Source organism: Oryzias melastigma, linkage group LG10 (assembly GCF_002922805.2).
Source record: "Oryzias melastigma strain HK-1 linkage group LG10, ASM292280v2, whole genome shotgun sequence".
NCBI classification, from domain to species: domain Eukaryota; kingdom Metazoa; phylum Chordata; class Actinopteri; order Beloniformes; family Adrianichthyidae; genus Oryzias; species Oryzias melastigma.
In genome coordinates this window covers 27,029,389-27,051,439 of record NC_050521.1, presented here as the reverse complement: position 1 = coordinate 27,051,439, position 22,051 = coordinate 27,029,389, and the positions used below count along the sequence as shown (strand labels likewise).

Sequence of the window (22,051 nt, the reverse complement as noted above, 5' to 3'; positions counted from 1 at the left end):
ATGGATGGATGGATATATTGTATTGTTAGGGCAGCTTGTTAGCATTAGCATCATGCTAATGCTACATCTTGGTCACCAAATCAACATTTTATATTGAAATTTCTTTTGCTGCTGTAAGTCCAGTGCGTTTGTCTTCCAGTTCTGACAGTCTCCCCTTAAAAACCACCAAATGTTACTCTGCGTTTTTAGCCAAAACTAAACGTCACACAGAGAAGATTAGTGGAAGTGACTGTGAAAGTTCGGTGACTCATGAGCGTTTGTTTACCTTACATGGAGGCGAAGGAAGTTGAGAGGTCCAAAAATATTTGACAAAATGAGAGCTAATAAGCATAAATAATTAATTCACCATGTGGCAACTAACCGTCTAACTTTAACTCGACCAAGGGGTGAAAATGCTTGCAACTGGCAAGTGTCAATTTCAGACCCTTCAAAATTAAAGTCTGTCTATACACTCATTCATCTTTCTCTACCTGAGCGTGGTTCTCAAGTCACTGATGCCTGTGTTGTCTGACATCGTTGTTCAGAACGGCTTTGCATGAAATCTTAACATTTGTTTTCTGTTAAAAAGAACTTATTGGATTGCAGACGTGTAGACAATTTTGGAAAAATAGGTTAAATGATAGAAAACTTCTCTTTTTTTCTACCTTCAGATGCTGAACACATCTGTGTTTTAGGATTTGAACTGGTTTTTACTAGGAGTGTAGGGAAAAATTGATTCAGCAATATATCCCTAATATTTTGTGTGTCGCTTTAAAATGCTGACAGGACAATATTTAATTAATTATGTATAAGCATCCTTCAGCGTCTTATTGTTGTTTTCCAATTATACTCTCAATTGCTAGCTGGTAGCACACCGAGCTTCTTTCAGCAGCTCTACACCAAATCAGAACAACACGATCTTACGAGAAACCAGCTTGCGTAAAATGTTCAGTTTTGGTTGTTATGAGACATATACTACTTAGTTTTGACTTGGGATGGGTACCGAACCATATCGTACTGCCCAACTCTTGCCAGTACACACCCTTAGTTTTTACTGCAAAGGGCCAGAGTCAGAAACTGCTGCACAAACACATCGCAAAGGAATTAAAATACTCTGTAGTTCTGACCCAGCAAGTCGACTTCATCCTGGAATTTAATCCAAGTATCTCTCCCAGCACAGATCCAGATGGGTAAACATGGTTTAGAGAAGCCCAGCGAGTGTGCCTGCCAAAGAACAAACACTTGTAATTAAAGATTTAAATGTGTGTTCAGATTTATTCTGGCACAATCAGAGGTCTTACTGTGTGCAAACAGTCTTTGTCCCACTTCTAATCTCAATTTGGTCTCCAGAGACCAAACCACTTCAGAGCTGATGGAGCACTTCCAGGCAAACAGCACAGAGTCTGCTACCTGTTCAGGTCTAAACCAGCAGTTCTGAGGTTCCTGTCGGATTCAGGGTCCAGAAACCCCCCGTCTTCTGACCTGACCTTAAGATTAATGACCTCATACTGTCAGACTTTAGGGTTTTAGTCCTTAAAATCCTCGGTTGGCTCACAGAAGCTGCAGTTTTTGTTTTATTTTGTTCTCCTTGATTTGGTTTAACCCACATTTACATGCAGACCAAATTATTGATGCATAAACTTGAGCTCTGACAAAAAAAGAAAAAAAAATCACCTTTTCTCTCATGGTCTCTTCACTAAACCACATTCACTGATAAGACTTTTTCCTTCTTTGGATTTGTGCTGTAAGATATTTATTTTTTTACATTTATTTTGTGCAAAGGAAAAAAAAGACTCTAAGCTTCGGTTGATGGATGTTTGTGGACGACTCCATCAGCACTTGGCCGACGTGAATCCCGGAGGCTGTAACAGAATCAAAGTAAACCTGATTCCAAACTGGCTGCAAAAGATTCATAAAAAATAGATCTCACAACAAAGTCCGTGAACCTTTCAGCCAATTTAGAAAGAATATGTTCTGCTTTATGTGCATGTAGACATCATTTTTTAATTCTGCTTTATTATTTATGACTGTTACATGAAGGTTTGCTGATGCAACTTGGATTATTAATCTCCCAGAGGATGCAGCTGCATTTTCAAAGCTTAAAATACAAATGTTGGTGCTGCTTCCTGCAGAGAACAGTTTGAAATCATTCTAATTACTTTTCATTTCTGACAGTCGCTCCTCCCAACTCTTTAAACTGCAGGAAAAATATCTGTCAATGAAACAAGAAACCAGACGATTCGTTTTTTCAATCAGAAACAATCAGATCTGTTTATTTTGGCTTCTGAATCCAAGTTTTATTTTTTTATTTCAGTGTAATCTTTTTTTTTTTCTCTAAAGTGAAAAAAAAAATCCAATAATTAGCTACTTACTGATAAATAGAGCCATTAGGGACAGTTAACTCTGAATTTTAATCAAGCTTTCAGGTTGTGATCTGAAATCCAAACTGAGATCCACTTTTAATTTGCACTTATGAATGCTAATTGTATGTTAAATAGAACTTCAAAACACTTTTGTATTAGACAAAGAAATGAGATTAAAGGAATTCCTACTCACGTGAAATGTAAATGGTAACTTTTCAAAAGCATGTTTTACCTCCAATGAATGAGACTGGAGAAATGTAGTTTGGACTATTCCTGCCCTGGTGGAGGAGATTAAATATCTTTGGGTTCATGAGTGAAGGAAGATCGGAGTGTGACATCAACAGGCGGATTGATACGCCGTCCGTCGCTATACGGTCACTGAACCGGTCTGTTGTGCTACAGAGAGAGATGAGCCAGAGAGCAAAGCTCTCAATTTACTGATCGGTCTTCATTCCAGTATTGAGCTTTTGGGTCATGACCGAAAAAACCAAGTCCTGATTACAAGTAGGACCTCGTAGGGTGGCTGGGCGCTCCCTCAGAGATCGGGTGAGAAGCTCGGTCACCCAAAGAGAGCTCGGAGTAGAGCCACTTCTCCTCCACATCCAGAGGAGCCAGTTGAGGTGGCTCGGGCATCTGGTCCGGATGCCTCCTGGATGCCTCCCTGGAGAGGTGTTCCTGGCATGTCCCACTGGGTGGAGACCCTGGGGTTGACCGAGGACATGCTGGAGAGACTATGTCTCTCGGCTCGGGGTCCCCCAGAGGAGCTGGAAGAAGTGGCTGGGGAGAGGGAAGTCTGTATCTTTGCTTACACTGCTGCCCCAACAATCCGGTCCAGATGAGCAGAAAAAGATGGATGGATGGATGGAATATTTTGTTTCTGGTTTCATTTTCTCTAAAAAGGTACCTTTTGAATATTAACTTATTCTTCTTTTCCTTTCAGCTTTTCCCTTCAGGGGTCGCCACAGCGAATCAGTTTCCTCCTTTTGAATATTAGCTAAACATACAAAATCTTTAGTCTTTTCTTTTAGTTTAGTTGTTTTCTTTTGACAACTTTGTTCAGCAGTCAAAAGCATTCTCAATCATACCCAACTCTGATTGAATAGTTCTGCATTTTACAACCAATTTCCTGTGTTATTTATACATTGTATCATAGTTCTGCTTTTCTTTGGGATTTGCTTCAGACAAGACTCTGGTTGTGACCTGGTAGATGCACTCTGTGGTGTTCTTTGTAACCTGAAGGTGTGAGGACATGACGACAGATGCTCTAAACAACTATTGAGAATGGGTGTAGATCTCCAAAAGTAAATGCAGAAATTAAGACATTTTTTAAGGATCTGGCAGTAGCCAAGATGTAATTTACGACTCATCTGGCCAGATTATTAAATCATTTTACAGAGAAAAAAATTAAAGTGAATTATTTTATGAAAGGATTTTATCATTGATGCAAACAGAGAAGAAATTACAGCATAATTATAAAATAAAATGTGTTAACTGTTTAAGGAACTTTTTTAACTGATTCTTTGCTGTCGACTTTTGATGTCTTCACGCTCCATGAAATGATTTCATTTCTATCACATTTCTGACAGCATTTGATGCTTGGAATTGTATTCTGATTTTTTTTTCTAAGAAAATGAAATTGCCTAAAAGTAATCATATGCCATGTATTGTTGCTATGGCAATGATATGGCTGTATAGGTATAGATGTGAGTCGTTAAAGAAATGGGGAAATTATGATTTAAATCAGGTCAGTAAACATTCATCAGTTCAAGAAGAAAGTTGCTGTGGACGATGAAGGCTGACGCTTTAACCAGCGTGGAACTTTATAGCTGTTATTGGGAATTTCACAATAAAGCTCCTTTAAACAGTGACTTTCACGGCATAGAGTTAAATTGAAGAATGGTCAGGATCAATGCTTGAAGCAATAGCACCCTTATCAAACATAATTGAAGGAAAATTCACAAACCGAGATAATGACTGAAAGTTTTTTCTAACCAATAAACCAATGTTTTTAATGTATCGCAATTAATCTGCGTTTTCTTTGTGAGAAATCACAAGTTTGGTTTGGGAACATAAACCAAGACAATTATGAACACAAATGCACCCACACATGTAGATGATGGAGATAGTAAAGTAGTCAATTCACACAGCAAGTCTTCTTAATCAGGAAGAGCAAATCCTCCCTGATGAGACTTTAATGTGGTTAAAGACAGCTGTCTGTGGGGGCAGCAAGCAACACGGCGCTACGACAGCCCCAGCTAAAGCCAAGTTCCAACATGTAGTCAAAGGTCCAGAGGATGTGGTCTAAATTATTTGATATTAACATCTAAATTTAGTATATATGTGCATGTGAAACACGATCTTCCTGCTGACTGTTACGATTTACATTTAAATCAACAGAAATGAAGAGAAATAAGACGACGTTCTTTGACACGATTCAGCTCTTTTGACGTTTTTTGTCATTTTGATAAATAGATCCAGTTATTAAGACTTGAGAAGAAGAGTTTACTTTACATCTAAAGATAAGTTTTATGGTTGAAGTCTCTGTAGATTCATCCAATCTAGACTCGATTCATCTTTTATTTTTGAAGATGTTAATCAAATCCTTTGCTCAGTTTCTAACAGTAAAATAAAAAATAATGTAGATGAACTAAAAAGAGCTGTTTTCATTTTTTAAAAAAGTAGTTTATGTATTTAATAGAAAACGTTTTTTGTTCAACCTGCAGCGTTGATGTTCAGCGACGCTTCTCTTTTTTCTTTACAGTAAATCTGAAGCCACTTTCTGCTGAACATGCCCATCAGGAAGTCACATGACCACGTGAGTCACATGACATCACCCTAACAGAACTGTGTTGTTTAAAGGTGGCTGTTCTTCACCTCACCTGCCGCCTCCATGCTCCACCTTGTCTGCTTCTGCGCTGTCAGCAGTGACCTTTAAAACGGAGCCTCTGAGGAGGAACTGAGCTCCTCCGACTCGCTCCTCCAACAAGGAGGGCCAGTCGATGGCAGGAAGAGAGACTGGTGGAAACGAACTGCTTTTTATTGGGAAAGGGCAACACATTTAAAAAATCACTTGTGTATATTTACATAAGTGAAAATGTAAAACTGTAGCTAAACGGGAGACTTTCCATTTTAAGTCCCCTGACAGGTCAGAGAGACCCAGCTCTAAAAAATGCAGTATGGCAGTGAATTAATGACAATATGCATTGAAAATAAAGTCAAATCATGTATAAAGAGACAAGTGTGACTGTGGAGCAGCTGTACTCGTTTGCGACCACTCTGTGTTTGTAAATGAGGAGGAAGAGGAAGACATTGTTTTTTGTATTAATGTTTAAGAGGCAGAGTATGAGAAGAAAAGATGCTTCTTTTCCAAAAAAAGATCTTTCAAGTTCATAATGTTTACTTTTTAGTTTAAGTGTTTTTAAAATTCAGATTTTTTTTCCCCCTAATCTTGTTTTTCATTCACTTTAAGCTGATCCTGATTTGAATCCATAGTTTTTTCTGTCTTGTTTGGATTTGTTTGACCTTTTAACACCAGAGATGTCACTGGTGACACCTAAAGTGTTGCATTGATAGTGCAGAGGTGCTTCTCTCTGTGACAGAATCAAATTAAATATGTTGATTGTTTATGCACTTTACTACTGTAAATTGATGCATACCAACACACTTCAGAATCCACTGGAATTATGTTTATTGTGTATACTGTTGAAGAGTTACAGTAGTCTGTAGTTGAAATGTGAAAGAAACTCCTGTGGACCGGGGGCTTGTCCGGGATATGCAGAAAAGAAGTCCAGCTGCAAATCTGGTCACGTTGTCAAAGTCCTGCTCATTTGGATTCATATAAAATGCAATCTTGAAAGTTTTTAAGTTGTTTCAACGTCTCTCGGATCAGTCCAGCTCTCGGTTTACACGTGTTCCTCCTTCAAGTGTTTTTCAAGTCATCTCTGATATAGCTGAATGTAAAAGTTAACTGCAGGATCCAGACGATGTCTATCAAATGTTTTAAATTCAGAACTCTAATGGAGCATCACAGTGTGAGAAGACTTCTGCAGCACCCTGTTGTGCAGCATTAGCCACTGCATGAAACCATCATCTGATGTTACGCAACTCATCATCAGTCAAGACGACGTAGCAGAGCGACTCTGTGACATGAATTCCTTTCAGCCTTGGTATATAAAGTCACACGGGCAGCTTTAAAATCATTCACAACTGCAGGAAAGCTTAAGGCCGTTCATGCACAGCCTGGGCTCTGAAACTCAGTCCGTCGAGAAGGGTTGGACTCTCTTTACTTCCTCATGAGTAAACCCAACCATTAGTTACCATTACAAAATAATAAATCTTTAGTGATTTATGGGAAATAGAGTGAAAGTCTAATTCCACTTCTCCATCACAGTTCATTAAAAAACCCTTTATTTAACAGGGTTGGCACAGATTTTCCAACATACTGGCATGTTGTTGTTACCTAATCCAGGTAATCAGCCAAAAACATGCAGACCCACCGGCCCTTGAGGGCTTAAGTTCCCCACACCCTGTATTAAAATATCAAGTCAATCAAACAAAAAAGCAAATATTTTGTTGATTTAAAACAGAACTTTACTATTGGAACATTTTTAGAGTCTGTTCAGGCTGATAAGAAAAGCTAAAAGGGTCAATATTTTTCTCCACTGATTGGGGCTTTAAGTCGTGACCTTACTGACCGATGATCTGTCCCCAGGCGATCCTATTATTGGGGAAATTACTTGAGATAACAGCAGTGAGTCAACACACAAGAGTGATAGAAGCAGGCGGAAAGAGGGAAAGAATACTTTACAACTTTGTGATAATCATCTCTAAGACCACAGGAGTTATGCTCACTGCAATTCTCCATAGATCTGTGCCAGAATGAAACCATGTCCTTCGGGAAATGGTATTCAGTTAACAATCGAGTCCTGACAGTCCCTGCAGACAGACTGTGGTGAAGGGAAAGCAATCCCACCAGCAGGATTCATCATTAGAATGTGTTGACTTACAGCTGGAATTCATCAAGATGAACACTCAGATGAACCGTTTGCACAGACTGTTGGTGTCCATTTGCTGTAGCTTTCCTGTTTTTTTATACTACCTTGTACTTGTACAGGGCAGTATTAAGGTTGTCGACCGCTCTCTGAACCCGTAGCTCCAAAACTATTTTCTACGGGTATGCTGCGTGCAACAGATCGTATTGGACACTATTGACTGTTTTCTGCCTACGATACCTTTTCATTTCACGGCTCAACATCATCTTCTGAGTTGGTATTCTTCAGTAAGTCTAGTGGTATTTATCACATTTTTCTTGTCAAATTTTTCCAAATTGCATGAATGAAGAACAAGGTGCAAACTTTGAGGCTCACGAGAGAGATTTTATAAACTCCTATTATACTCCTCATAATTTGTAGCCAATCTAAAGAAAAAAAAAAGTATTTATATCAAATCGTTTGAATTCGGAAGAAAATTATGACATTTTTACTCCCACTCAAGCCCAAGTGAACTCACTGCAGAGCAATCTATGGTGCCATTCTTCAAATTCTCCTCCAATCCATCAGACAGACTGACAGTGGGCCATTATTCCCTCATCATCACCCAATCCTTTTAATTCTAGCTCAACGTTTTAGATGGATTTTCACTCACAATGACCATTTCAGCCCCCACTGTAATTGCTACAGCTTGAGCCGACTGCGAGACTTAACAATGGTTATTAAGAAAGTAAAATGGACTGACATCATTGTTTACCGGGACAAATGCGCCACAGACGTTTCCATTTTCTCAAAACGCCAAACCTTTCTAAATGCTTAGTACACTTTTATATTTTTGACCCATTAAAAATATATCTTGGTCACTTTTTTTAATTCCTCTCTCTACTGCAGAAAAGCTTCATGGAGGCATTTATGCGATCGATAAAGCTATGAAGTGGAACAGGAAATTGACTTTAGATGATCACATTGTCATTTAAGAGTTTTAGGGGATCAATACACAAACTACATAAAAGCATTCACAGCAGAAGTTTACACTTCAATTCATCCGTACGCCTTACAGTTATATATAATAGACAAATGAAATGCAAAAGGAAGCAGAAACACTGCAGGCATGAAATTACCTTCTTTAACCAGACTGTATGTCTATTGATACTGTCGACTTGGGTCTTTTTATACCGGAATGACTGGCAAGCACCTAGTGTTTACCTTCACAGCTGATCTTTTTTGATAAACCTGCATCAACCAGGAGGTCAAAGCAGTCAGAAAGAAAAATGAAAATTACAAGCACAACACGATAGATAATTTTTCAATTTGGAGACCCTGGGGTGAAGAGGCACAACCCTACCAGCTCTTGATCTGACAACACCGAGGTTCATAAATCCTACATGAAGTGAGACGCTCCTCACCCCACTGACATATTTCATATTGTGCTACGAAAACCACACAGCCTTTGGAGATCCATGAACACTTTGTCAAAACAACTTTCCCCCATCGTTGCTGTGCTCTAAAAATGATCAATCAGGCCACGTTGAGGTCCGAACACTTTACGTTCAAGTCAGTAAAAATCCTGCTGTAAGGAAGAATAGAAAATAAACTACAGAAACTAGTTTCTGACAGGACACCTGCATAAGACGCCAGCGAGGCGGCGTGAGTCATCGCATGCTGAGGACTTTCATATTTGAGGGATTGCTGCTGGATCCTCAAGTCTCAGATGAGATCAGGCACAAACGTCATTTTTTCAAACAGAATTGATCTCATATGTGGATTATTTGATCCTTACCACCAGCCAGCGACCACATCGATCCTCATCACATCCTATCAGCCCAATAAAGGATAAACTTTTTAGATTTAATTCAATTTTGAGACCTGGAATATTCCCCGCGTCCATAATGAACTCACTGTTGGCAACAGGAGCATGTGACCAGTTTTTGTTGGATGCTGACGCGGCCGTGTGGTTGCTGTGGTTATCTAATACCACTTTATGTCATTAGAAGCAGCAAAAGTCTTCAGCCTGTTGAGGTAATTTGGGCTTTTGCCTTTTTCAAACTTTCAGTGCTGAAGGAAGTGAAATCCACCCAAACCACTGTCCTCTTTGAAAACTTGCTGTTTGGAGATTAACATCATTCAAACCTTCATGCCAGATTATGTGTTTATTGTACATTTTCCACTTGCAGTTTTCTTGAAAAGTTAATCAATTTTAGGCTTTTTTGTCTTTTTCCTTTCTTACACTTAATCTAATTCCGTACTGACATGTCTTGTTGTTTTGACTACTATTTTATATCCTCTTACTAGCTTGTATTTCACAATCTTTTTGGATTTCAAGTTACCAATCATTAGCATTATCCAGTAGTTTTTAGATGCTGTTATATATACTGTATGTCAGGAGTGTCAAATTTAATCACACAGGAGCCAAAAATCCAAAACACACTTTAGTTCGCGGGTCAGACAGGATAAACATTTATATAACACAATAAAACTACATTTTTTAAATTTTAAATATGTAACTTTTAAAAAACAATTATGAACTAGATATATAGCATTGCCGGCAATCATGCTAGTGAGAATGGTGTAAGCTGAATTTGGCCGCTAAAGATGGTAATGGTGATAGCTGAATATGCTGAAATTGATAGCTAAAAACGCTGTAGCTGATCGCTGAAATCAATAAAGCTAATAGCTGAAAACGCTGAAGCTGATAGCCAGCTAAAATATTAGCTAAATGCCAAATTAGCCTGAAAAACAAACAAATAAAAAAAAAAACTTAGGTTAGCCTATTTTTCCATATCTCTCCATTTGGAGGGACAAATGTCGGGATATTGAGGAGCTGTAGGAGATGGGAAGCAACTCGGATTCAGCCCTTGTGCATTCTGAAAGGATAGGAGACAATAAAAAATCTGTACATCTCACCTAATTTACTTTTACTTAACCCTACATGTTGCATACATGTTCATTACAACTTGTCGCCCGCAGCATACCCATAGAAAAAATGCATGAACATTTTCTTTTTATGGGTTACTGAGCGGACTACAACCTTGATATTTCGTGTGTGACCCGTACAGGTTCGACCAATTTTCACCTGCAGACAGATCGTATCCCCCGTAAGGAAGTGTGACTAACGCTGAAGTAAAGTCCATCATTTTTCTCTGCGGTTTGGTTCATGTTCATTGGTAAAAGTAACTCTCAGCCTCTATTAAAAGTTTTATGCTTTAACTTAGTTATCTTGTCATTTTTCATTTCTCCTTATTTGTTTGGTTTTTTGTTATTATTGTAGCCTCAGAAGCTAATTTTGTTTTTTTTCTTTTATGCCAATCATTCAGCACTTCCAGCTTTGTTCGTTTTATCAGGGACTGTTGAGCTGTCATGTAGTTTCTTCCAGTAATTTTTCCTCAGCGTTTGTTTTTGCATTAAAAAATGATTCATCTTTTTCTCCCAGTTTGTTTCATCTTTTTAATCAACAAATATAACACTTTGAATTCAGTGTTAGGAGATAGATTTTTCCGTTTTAGTACCATTATGCTCTGTTTTCCTTTCCTCTTTGTGTTGCTCTCCTTCTACACTGTAAAACATAGCAGCTGACTTCCAGGTGTCAGCTGTGTGCGTTTGTTGTCTAATGATATCACATATCAGAGGAATCTGCTGCTTTCTTTCATCGTGGATGTAAGTGCACATTATGTCCCCCGCCTGCAGGAGACAATGGAACGTCCCCGCAGGTCTCTTGACAAGGGAATAATGGGAAATCTCGATGGCTGTAAATGGATTTTGTTGATGGTCCAGGTAACAGCTGTCATTGTTTTTATGCTGTCAGTTAGCCGCCTGTCATCTGGGCTGACAGCAGAGCACATTTCAACCACACTTAGTGTTGGGAAATGTGCTGCACTCGGTTAGTGGAGCTGATGGGTTGTCTGTGTTCATGGAAGGGAATCCGTGTGTTGTTGATGTACAACTTTTTTTTTACTGGTTTTATTTAAAGCTTAACAGCTTAGCTGGAAGTTTTGTTGTTTATTTCCAATGCAACCTTTAAAGACAGGTCTGCTGCTAAACAATGGAAGAGCTCAGACAAACATTATATACCCAGCAGCATGTTTTAAAGACCCATCCAATGAAAATTGTGTTTTTAACATGTTCTTTGTGGCATTTTTATCATGATTGAGGACATATATATAAAAAATTCTGGGCATTTCTTTATTCAAACTCTGGTGAATCAGAAGCAGAGGAAGAATTTTGCAAACAAATAGATCCATGAACGTCTTTGCCTCCATCGTCTTAGGATGGATGTCTTGGATAGCTCTGATATTCCTCGCCATCCATTTTTGTTGCACCGGTAATGTTATGTTTGGAGATTTGAGGGGCTGTAAGTTGGCAGAACAGTTTTTAAACAGATGGATGATGGGAATATGTGCGGGGTTGCTCAGTGTCAACGGCCACGCCCACAACTCAGAGGTAAATTTCTGATGAACTCCTGTCGCTCTGCAGAAACTATGTCCTAGAAAACGATCAGGTTTTTGATTTAGACTAAAACAGCATCATTATTAGTAAATCAAAGCTTTGAAAATATATTAAAAGATGATTGAAGTGGGTGTTTAAGATTATTTCTTAGCATCTAAAAGTTATCTGTGATTGACAGGTTGATTATGATATAAGGATGATAAACATTGGTGGTAGACGGCCTTTTATTTGCCTCATAGATCCTCATAGTTTGAAATTACATGTCATTTGTTGACTTATGTTCTAAAAAAGAAAAAAAAAACTGTTTTCTTTATTCCAAGCAGGCTAAACGTTAGTGTCTGGTTCTGTTAATCCAAATAAATGTTTTCAACAGCTCCTTTTGTGAATGAAAATTGACCAACGTGTAACAATAAATCAGCATTTCTTGTTTCTTCTGCTGCGATGTGACAGATTCTAAGAAATCAGGCTTCTTTTTTTGGTACTCAAAATAACAGTGCCACTTTGAGAAAGCATGACTTCTTCAGTTGTAGTAAAATAAATCAGTTTATAGCCACCACCTGCTTGTTGGCTGGGACTTAACCCTAAAGTTTGTGTGCATAAGTCTTTGTGAGTTATCATGTGCAAACCCTTCAGCTGTTTTTCTTTAATATTGTCAAAAGGACGCTTGTGTGGAGTTCAGACGAGGCGAGCTTTTTGATGAATTATTTGTTGTTGGCGACTCAGAGAGCTGGTGGCACAGAAAGAAAATGTACTTTATCATTTCTTTGGTCTTTTATTACTCCTTGTAAATCGTCTGCTCCTCTCTGAGGCAATTTATTCCTAATTGCAGTGAGTCTGATCAACAGGCTCTTGTTGGAGAGCGCTAGCAGCTCGGAGAAATCAATGCCTTTCTTTCAAACCCGTGTTCTGAATTTGCAGCTCGCGTGATCATGCAGGAGCGGGCGAATGCAGGAACCCACACGGTTCCTGCTGTTTATCAGGAAAATGTCAAAAGATTGGTTGGCTTTCAAGCTAATTCGGTGAAATGCAAGGAGACAAAGAAAGCAGACGCATTTTATATCGAACATTTTTATGCGGAGCATTTGTAAAGGTCCCCCGCTCAATCTCACAATAGTCTTTGGCTGTTTCAGGGTCCGAATTTCATAATTGTTGCCATTTTACACAGTGATACATTAGTTGGAAAATACATGATTTAAAATAGCAGCTTCCCGGACACTAATATTAACAACCATAACATTTTGTTAAAGCTAAAGCTGATTTTTGTGGCAATTAATCCCTAACAAAAAGGTATAATCTTTTGACTTATTTTCTAAATGTTCCCAGTGGTCTTTATTCATAATTATTGTGTTTTTAGCCAAAAAAAAAAAAAAAGAAAACCACGTCGTTTTCTAAGACATAGTTTCTGCAGAGTGGCAGGAATTCATCAGAAATTCACTTCTGAGTTGTGACTGTTGGCAGTAAGCCTCCCCTGACCTCTCATGACCCCTCGTTTTGAGCTTGTAGCCCGCTGACTGTAGCACCTACGTCACCATCATTTTTTTTTTTTTTTTGCTGATTTACCATGACTTCAATACAGAAATATTCAGAAACGCAATTTAAGTTTAGTTTACACTTTACAACACTATGGTTCCCCAGGCTTAGCACTAAATAAAAGTGTATTATTATTGTAAAAAATGCCATAAGGCTGATCAAGTCAGCGTTTTCTTTTTTTCTAAATTGGGTGTTTTCCAGCCCAATTTCTATTCTGACTTGGCATCATTTGTTCCTACTAGGAAGTGAGTGATTGATAAATAAGTGAAATCAATAGATTTAATGTTTTTTTAACAGTTAAAAGTGATGTATTTAAAATAAATTTATTTAACATTTAAAGGTGAATTCAGACCGCCTGTATCCACCTGTAAGGACAGTTTACTAAAGCTTAAATGGGAAGGTCCTTGAATGACATGTAGACGTGTTCAGACTAGGACAAAGAGTTTCACACCAAACATCTAATTTTCAGGTGAAATCCAGATTTTTACACCAAAGTTCAAGTGCAGGAAACAAACCACAAAGTCTGAAGATGACGCTCAACATGAAACTGAAATCTGGTTTTCACTGCAGACTTTTTTCCTCCATGTGAGACATTGGTCAGAATGACTTTTTATGCAAATCAAAAATTCCAATTGACTGAAAATACACTCTGTTGCCGTGGCAGCACCAAGTGGAGTATGATTTATTATATTGAGTTTTTGGGCTCATTTAAGAACTTTTTTTTGTTGCTTTTGTAGTGTAAATAAAGAAAAATTATATTTTTATAACCCAAGCTGTCACTTTGATGCTAAAAGCTTCAGGCTGTAATTATCTCTTTCTGGTAAAAAGCTTTTATGAGCAGAACGTACTTGACAGAAAAGATTTGCTCTTTGTGCTCGTCTCGTTACGAGCAGCAGGAAGATTTTACGAGGAGTCTTTGCTCATTAAACAGGCATTACGAGCAGATAAAGGTGAGCTTTGTGAGATGAGCATCAGAGTCAGGTACCTGAGTACCTGCTATCTTTATATTGGCAGGAAAATTGTCTGTGTGGTTCAGTACACAACAGCGGGCCACAGCAGCTTTACTCCACGCCTGCTTAATTAGGCTGAATATAGCTCCTGATATTATTAATTAATTAGCTTGTTTGTTTCAGAGTGTCTTTCCCACCATCTCTCTAACAACATGTTTCTGATTTTTTTTCTTTTCATGTGATGCAGACAAAAACACTGACATTTGTTCCTCTCTTCGGGGGTGCGTAAAGCCCGGAGAACAGTTGTTGCTGTCTGCTATCATCAAACACCCAATTAGATCAAAGGAAAATTCCCAGATGAAATTCTTAATTGTTATTCATGATGTCAAAAAGTAACTTCCCCCTAAACCTGGTGGTGCCGTCACCTTTGGGTTCTGCGTTTGTTCAAACCGTCAGTGAACGTTCTTCATGTTTGTAGAGGAACCAGCTCCACCTTTATGTGCAAAATATTTGATTAAAGGATTCTCCAACTTGAGAGCAGAAAGAACTTAAAGAGATGAAGCAGAATCTTAGTCTGATTTCTGAGACTTCTATTTTAGTTTTCTTTATTTGCTTAGCGGTGGACCTCCAAACCCCTTGAGTTCATAGACTGGTGACCTTCAGGATTTCCTTCCAGAATGGTTCCACCAATTTTTCTGCCCTGCTTTAAACCATCACACTCCCACCACCGTGTTCTCATTCTATGTTGAGTCCAGATTTTTTCTTCTTCTACCAGAGAGATCTTCTTGGGTCTCATCAGAACAATAGTTTAGAACAAAGAGCGATTTGGGTCCACTTTTCACACTTCAAAACCCAGCAGGAACCGCAAAGACTCACCTCATCTGTCAGAAAAATAATTCAATTTCAATTTTATTTATATAGCCCAAAATCACAAAGAGATTTGCCTCATTGGGCTTCAAAATATAAACAATTGTTAAAAACTAAACAGACTACATAAACTGGTTATCCCTGCCCTTAGACCCTCCCTCCCGGTAAAATAAGACACGGATTTGTATTTATGTTAATGTTACCATTATGAATAATACAAATTAACTTTTATTGCATGAATAAAACAGAAACAGAAATAGATAACAGAAATAAAATATACCCTAATTCTTTTCCAAATATGAAACAGTTTATAACTTTTAACAGTGGTTCACATGATTTCCCTTCAAAATTAAAGACACTTTGTGTTACATAGAATCAGCTCAATGCTGCCAATATAGCAGCAGGAAGTGTAATGTCAGCAGTGATTAAAAAATAAAGTTTAGTTTACAATTTGTAGTAGATCTCTGCCAAAAATACATGAGAAGGAGAAGGCGTAGGGGAGGTATTCAGATTTTGCCTAGATGTCAGGAGTCAACATCAAGACAATTTGAACCTTCATTCACCACCTTCTGCTCAGTTTTTTTCTGGTAGAGTGTTCATGATAGTAGCCTAGAAACAAACATTGTTATAAGTTTGTCTTCAGTCTCAGACCTGCAGTAAACTCCAGCTGAAGCGTCTGCAGGAAGCTTTTAAAATGTTCTGAAGTTTCCCTTCTTTTTGACAGCAGGTCATTCCACAAAATGTCGACAAAAAGCACCTCACCGTCTGTGGTAAATATGAAGGCAAAAGCTAAACTTCTGTGAATCTTATCTTAAAATAGAAAACTGCACATTTCTCTGTTATGGGTCAGAACCTAAAAAGGACTCGTCTGTTGCTTCCAGTCGCTTGGTTCTGACTTTTAAATGTGTCCTGGTGAAAAATAGCTGGAAAGCACAAAGGAAGAAGTTTTCATTACCTTTATCTTTGAACCAAGACTAACAGGTCGCCCTAAAAAGAAAATAAAAGCATAAAGATTAGTTCTGTGAACACATATTCCATTCCTGACACATTGGACTGTAGAGAATTAGCTCCAGATCTGCTTAAACTCTTTGCAAACTGTGATGTCTAATGAAATCGTGAGCTCTTGTTTGTTGGCGTGTGTTACTTTATGGGATAAAACCACATGAGTCACATCTCCATAGACACCTTAACGAGATGAAGATCACTTTAATGAACTAACACAACACATCATCTGGCAGCTGATTCTGTGCTCTGAGTGAAAAAGTGGAGCCCCCTCGCTGCCTCTTCACGCCGCTTTCCACACTCCGCCCATCTGACCGGCTCCTGCCAAAAACCTGCCGGCCTTCTGCTTATCGGCTCAAAGCGTTTGATCCACCATCGATCCTCTGGTCCTGTAACGTTTAGTCAGTGGATGATAGATGGTGTTTGTGTTTGTTAGGAGGATCTCTGTCCATCCATCCATCCTCTAATGTGTTTGTGTGTAAATGCCCCCGACCTCCTCCACACCATCTGCTCAGAGAAACCGAGTCCTTCCAGCTCCCCGCAGGCCACTTTACCAAAGCTCAGCCATGACTCTGAATTAAGACTGGGCGGAGTGGACACCTCTTGATTTGCACAGTTTGCTGTTGGAAGATCTGATTCAGTTACAGCCAGTAACTTCAGAAAAGATGGTCTTTTGGGTCTTCTGTAAAAGATGTGCTGTAGATTGACACACAAACGAGAAAATAGAGTTGACTGCTGGGACTGATGTGTTTTTATTATGACATGAAAGAAAAAAAACGACAGTTGTTCTCATAGCTTTTAAATGTTTGCTTAAAAGTAGACGATAAGGTTTTTAAGGTTTTAATAAATAAGATCTAAAATCTTAATATTTTTTTTTTTTTTTTATTCCTGGCCAATGACTGCAGAGATATTTAGTCTCTAGTAGACACCAATCTGAATACATTGTGAAAATGGAAAGTACGATTGTTGTACATGTGGTTAGCTTATTGTGAAGTATTTGTAAGGCTAATTGAAGTTACCTGAACTTATGACACATAGGTGATGCAGTCATATGGTGTCGTTAACTCCCACTCTCAAGAGAATCTGACTACAGAGAAAAAAACATGGTGCCCGAAAATTAATAGCTGGAAGTCCCTTCCCCTGCGGAGCCGGCCGCAATGAAAAATATCCTTTTAAACTTTCTACCTTTTTCCCGTTTCTTCTCTCTTTTATTGACCCTTTTTTTCTCTCTGACACTTTCTGTAAGGGGGCAAAAAACGGCCTTTCAGCTCCAACCTGCTGATTCACAGTGAAAAAAATACTACAGTTTATTCACATTCAAAAACTCAACAGCTGAGAGTTCTGAAACGTTTTAAAAATATCATTTTGAAAGGGGTTCCTAAAGTTTATAGAATTTAAATAAGTTTATAAGAATAATTCAAATTCAGATTTCTCAACCAAAAGTTTGAATTGGTTTGGTAGAGTTTGAACTATTTGTAAAATATCAGTTATAGCTTCATTTGACATTTGTGGACAACATGTTAAATTGTGATTGAAAGTAAATATTCCTCTGTCAGCATATACAGTATGTACATGTATAAAGTTTATGTGTATTTTGTTATTAAAGCAACAGCTAAACCAGAGGTCTGAAACTCTAACGGAACCATTTGGTTCAGTTTCTTAGAGACAGAACTGAGCTGCGAAATCTCACTGTATTCTTTATAAAAATATAATGCTCTGTCATTAGGCCAATTAATCATAACATTTAACTTTTAATTATTCACAATAATTAAACTATAACAGATTATGTTTTCCAATCGACCATATAACATTCTGATGTAAGGTCCTTTCAAAATACAATTATTATGCAATTCTCTCATTAAGAAATTTGCATCTGAGCAGAAACTATAGATACTGCTGTGCAGCAGAAGATAAGAACATGTGTCCTGCTGTGTTCTGACAGAAGAAGATCCACTGTGACGATGTTTATTGAACGTCACTGAAAAGCCATTCAGACTCTAAATGTGAAAACATTTCTGAGAAGATTGGTGGACTGTAGGGCTTGATTGAGCTGCATGATGCTGGTTCAGATCTGGAGATCAAGAAGGGTTAAAGAATCTGAAAGTGAATAAAAAATACATTCATGTAATAATAGTGTGGTTTCACTTGCCTTTTACATATCAGTGGTTTCATTTCTGCATTTGATGCATCTATACCAGGACTAGACTTTCTTCACCTCTGGAGCAATGTGAGTACAGCAAACCAGACTGCTTCTCCTGTCAGGAGGGTTCTTATGAAACTCATGCGCTTTGCTTTTTTTGTGTTTTGAGCCAAACAAGAATCATCCAGACAAGTGGATTTGTTTTTTAGGCTACTGGTTAGCTTCTCGCTGATTGTACTGCTGTCTTTACCAGATGCATGGACAACTGTGTCATCAGCATACATCTGTAAATTAATTTTGCGACACTCTTTCAGAAGAAAATGAAAAGAATAGGACCAAGAATGGTTCCTTGTGGAATGCCAGTTTGAATTTTTAACAGCACATTGCTTATGATTCTGTAACTGAAACCCAGACACAGAGCGCTTTGGAAAAGTGGAAAGTCTTGAGAATAATAAAATAACTTTCATTTTAGATGCAGAATACTGTTTATCTTCCAGTTATGTCCTGTCTTCAATAAATTCCAGCACCTTTAAACCCCCCCACCCCCGCTCCGCATGCTACGCGCCTGCTGACTGACCGGCTTTCTCCTACTTTCTTTTTTTCATGGAGGTACTCCCGTTGTTAACAACTGTGATATTTGCATCTGAAGTTAGAAGGATGAGCTTGAGCTTTTATGTAAATGTTTAAACTCAGGGGGGAGGAAAAAGGAACTATAGAACAGTTCCCAGCCAATCACAACTTGATTCCCATCGTTCACGTTAATGAGCCTTTCAAAAGATTCCTCTCTTCATTTATTTTCCCTCCTTTTTAGGGATCCTAGTTTTTGAGGTACACCTTCTGTACTTCACACACTCTGGTTCTGTCTGTCACAAACCGTGTGCCTGCGCTAATCCAGTCGGACTGAACCATTTTAAAACAAATATGGGGGGTGGGGTCCGGAAGACGTTAATGTTTCCAAAACGGCGCCTCTGTAGCAGTCAGGTTGCGTACAAGGAGTGCATTTGTATCACATGAACAGCACTAACTAACTCTTTGTGTGTTGTTTAAGGGTTCACTACGACCTGTTCCCCGCAGCATACCCATAGGCTCACAGGACGGCCTGGGATCTGGATATTTAATGTGTTCCCTGTAGAAATGTACCCATTTTTCGCTCACAGACAGCCTGTATCTATCCTCAAAAACAGTTGGAACTAAAGTCTAAGGAGACAGTATTTGACCTTACTGATAACTAGAGTGTGGCGTAAGGACACCAGATGACAGCATCACCCATATTTTATAAGTTTATGTAACTTCCATTAGCCTTACAAATAATTCACAATGAGCTTACCACATGCACGACAATGGAACGTTCCGATTTTATGACGTCCCATGAGTTGGCCATACGAGACTCGAGGGAACTGTTAGAATCACCTGCACTCCCCAACTTTTAAAAGCTTTTCTTTTGGCCTAGTGGTTTAGGCATCTGCTCTTTGTCTTCTTCAGGTCAGTGGCCTAGTGGGAGAGTGTCTGCAAGTTTGGAAATTCGTTAGTTCAAATCCAGGCAGAGTTATACCAAAGATCCTAAAAATGGGACCCAATGCCTCCCTACTGGACACTCATCAGTAAGGCATTGAATTGGGGGGTTAAACCACCAAATGGTTCCCGAGCGCAGCTGTGTCTGCCGCTCACCACTCCACCCTGAGGGATGGGTCAAAAGCGGAGAATAACTTTCACGCACCTTTCGCGACAACTAATGTGACTTTAACCTTTAAAAGCAAACCAGAAATGCCTTCAATTCTCCTCCAAGGAGTGATAAAAGTTTTTTCACGAAATGTTCATGGTGCAACTCCTGAAGCTCAGTTTTATCCACAAACGCTCCATCAGGTCAGACAGAAGTTCCAACAGGATCATGGAGCTTTTTCTGCACCACCTGAGATGAAGAGAGGTTCTTTCTGCCGCTGATCCTTAAAAACCGAGCCACAGCAAAAAGCAACTCAATTTAAAGTTGGGTTTAATACACCATTTAAAGATGGAGAGATGGAACCAGAAAATGATCTGCTCTGCAGTTTTTTTCTCTCCAATGAAGTGAGGCTTCGTGGTTCTGAAAATGCAGACCGAAGGTGAAACGAGCGGCACATTTGCTGACTTCTTCTGTTATGGGAGTTTCCTTGACGTGCCAATCAGCAGCACAGGAGCTCTGCTGCGCCGTAAATGTAATTTGGGAGACGCATGAAGCCGTGAAAGAGAATGTAATCATCTCTGCATTCCTGTGCTCACAGTTTGTCTTTTTATTTTTGACTTAATGTGCACACCGGGGGACAGTCAAGCAGTCTTCTCTGAGGAAAGCTGTTTATAAAATCATTTCCATTGCCCCGGGAGTGAGTGGCTCTAACAGGACCGGATTCAATTACTAATTTAGTATTCATCTCCTGCTTTCTTTTACTGTTTATCTGTGAGCTTTAGTGTCTCAGAGCAGCTGAAATGTAAACTGTCAACAAATATCACCAAGAACTAAAGGTTGTTTAGAGGTCGGGAGTTGAATGAAGAAAGTTAACAGAAGTTATTAATAAACTACAAAACGATTGAACTGGAAAATACAGTCAGTAATCTGAGTGTCTTCAACTGCCGCTTTATTTCCTGGTCTCTCCTGCCCCCAAGTGACAGGATGACGTTATAACTCCTTTGCACCTTAGGAGCATTTCTGCAGGATCTGCACTTGTACCACGTTTGGATCAGTCCGGTTTACCATGATGGTTTGGCTGGAGATGAGCAGCAGCAGGACAGTGACGGAAACGTCATGTTTGTCCGTCTTCTGTGTTCTTGTTTAGAGGATTTGACACTTGAAGGTTTTTGTTACAAACAATATTGTTTATCCTTTTAAAATAGTCTTACAATTAATCCCAAACTCTTTTCAAATATGTTCTTATATCTGAGGCTGTTTGGGGATTTTTTTTTCTGGGATTTTATAGTCGTCTTTCTCATCAGGGCGGGGCTTCCTGCTTTAGGGCTGCTGACTTTGAGTCTGTGTCTGAACAGAATACCTGGTTCCTGTTAGTGTTGGCTTCTTGCTGCAGCTCGCCTTTTGTGCTCTGGTTTCCTGCCTGCGGGGACCGGGGTTTTGTTTTCAGCCTCCAGTCCTGCAGCTGAAGTTCATACCTGTTTTCAAGTGCATGTTTGCATTTAGTCTTACTGTCGCACTGCCTTTTGCTGTGGTTTCTTTGTTTATTTGTATTTTTTTCTGGGGTTTAGTGACCTCATGTGGTCAGAGTAAAGGAAAGTGTTGCACCTGTATGTTGTTTGGTTGGAGAACCAGATAAAAAGTTACATAATAAAAGTAAGACTCCACTTTTAAAGGCGTTAGAAAATGTGGTGTGAGTCATGTTGTTAAAATATTAAGAAAGTAAATACAGTCCAGCTCTGATCCAAAGAACATGCAGAAAAGGCTGAAATATTTGTTCTTTTGTATGTTTTCACATCGGAGTAGATCAAACTCCACATGTTGGTTTAAAGTCATTTTGATTATTTTCTTTTATTATTTTAGTGGTCTATTAATTATGATTTCGACCTTTTTAGGCAAAATTTTTGAAAACGGTGTCAGGAGTTCGTTAGAAATTCACCACTTTGTCACCCCTTCTTCCCCTTCCCATTGCTGAGAGCTCTCTGTTTACACTTTCTCTCTTACATTTCCAATGCAACAAAAATGGTGAGCAATATTAAATCTATCCATTCATACAGTTCAGATCCAGATTCCAGTTTAGGCGAGGTAAACAAAGACGTTCATGGATCCGTTTATCTGCAATGAGGCGGAAC

General features: G+C 38.8%; 1 protein-coding gene across 5 annotated transcripts in view; it reads left to right on the top strand.

The window, feature by feature from the left end:
- The window catches only part of pde6a (phosphodiesterase 6A, cGMP-specific, rod, alpha), a 68,117-nt gene that overhangs the window by 4,395 nt on the left and 41,671 nt on the right, over positions 1-22,051 (top strand). For all 5 annotated transcript variants that reach the window (XM_024260345.2, XM_024260344.2, XM_024260348.2 and 2 more), the window contains exon 2: positions 5,104-5,157. The gene's annotated coding sequence lies outside the window, so the exon portion shown is untranslated. The remainder of the gene's footprint in view (positions 1-5,103; positions 5,158-22,051) is intronic.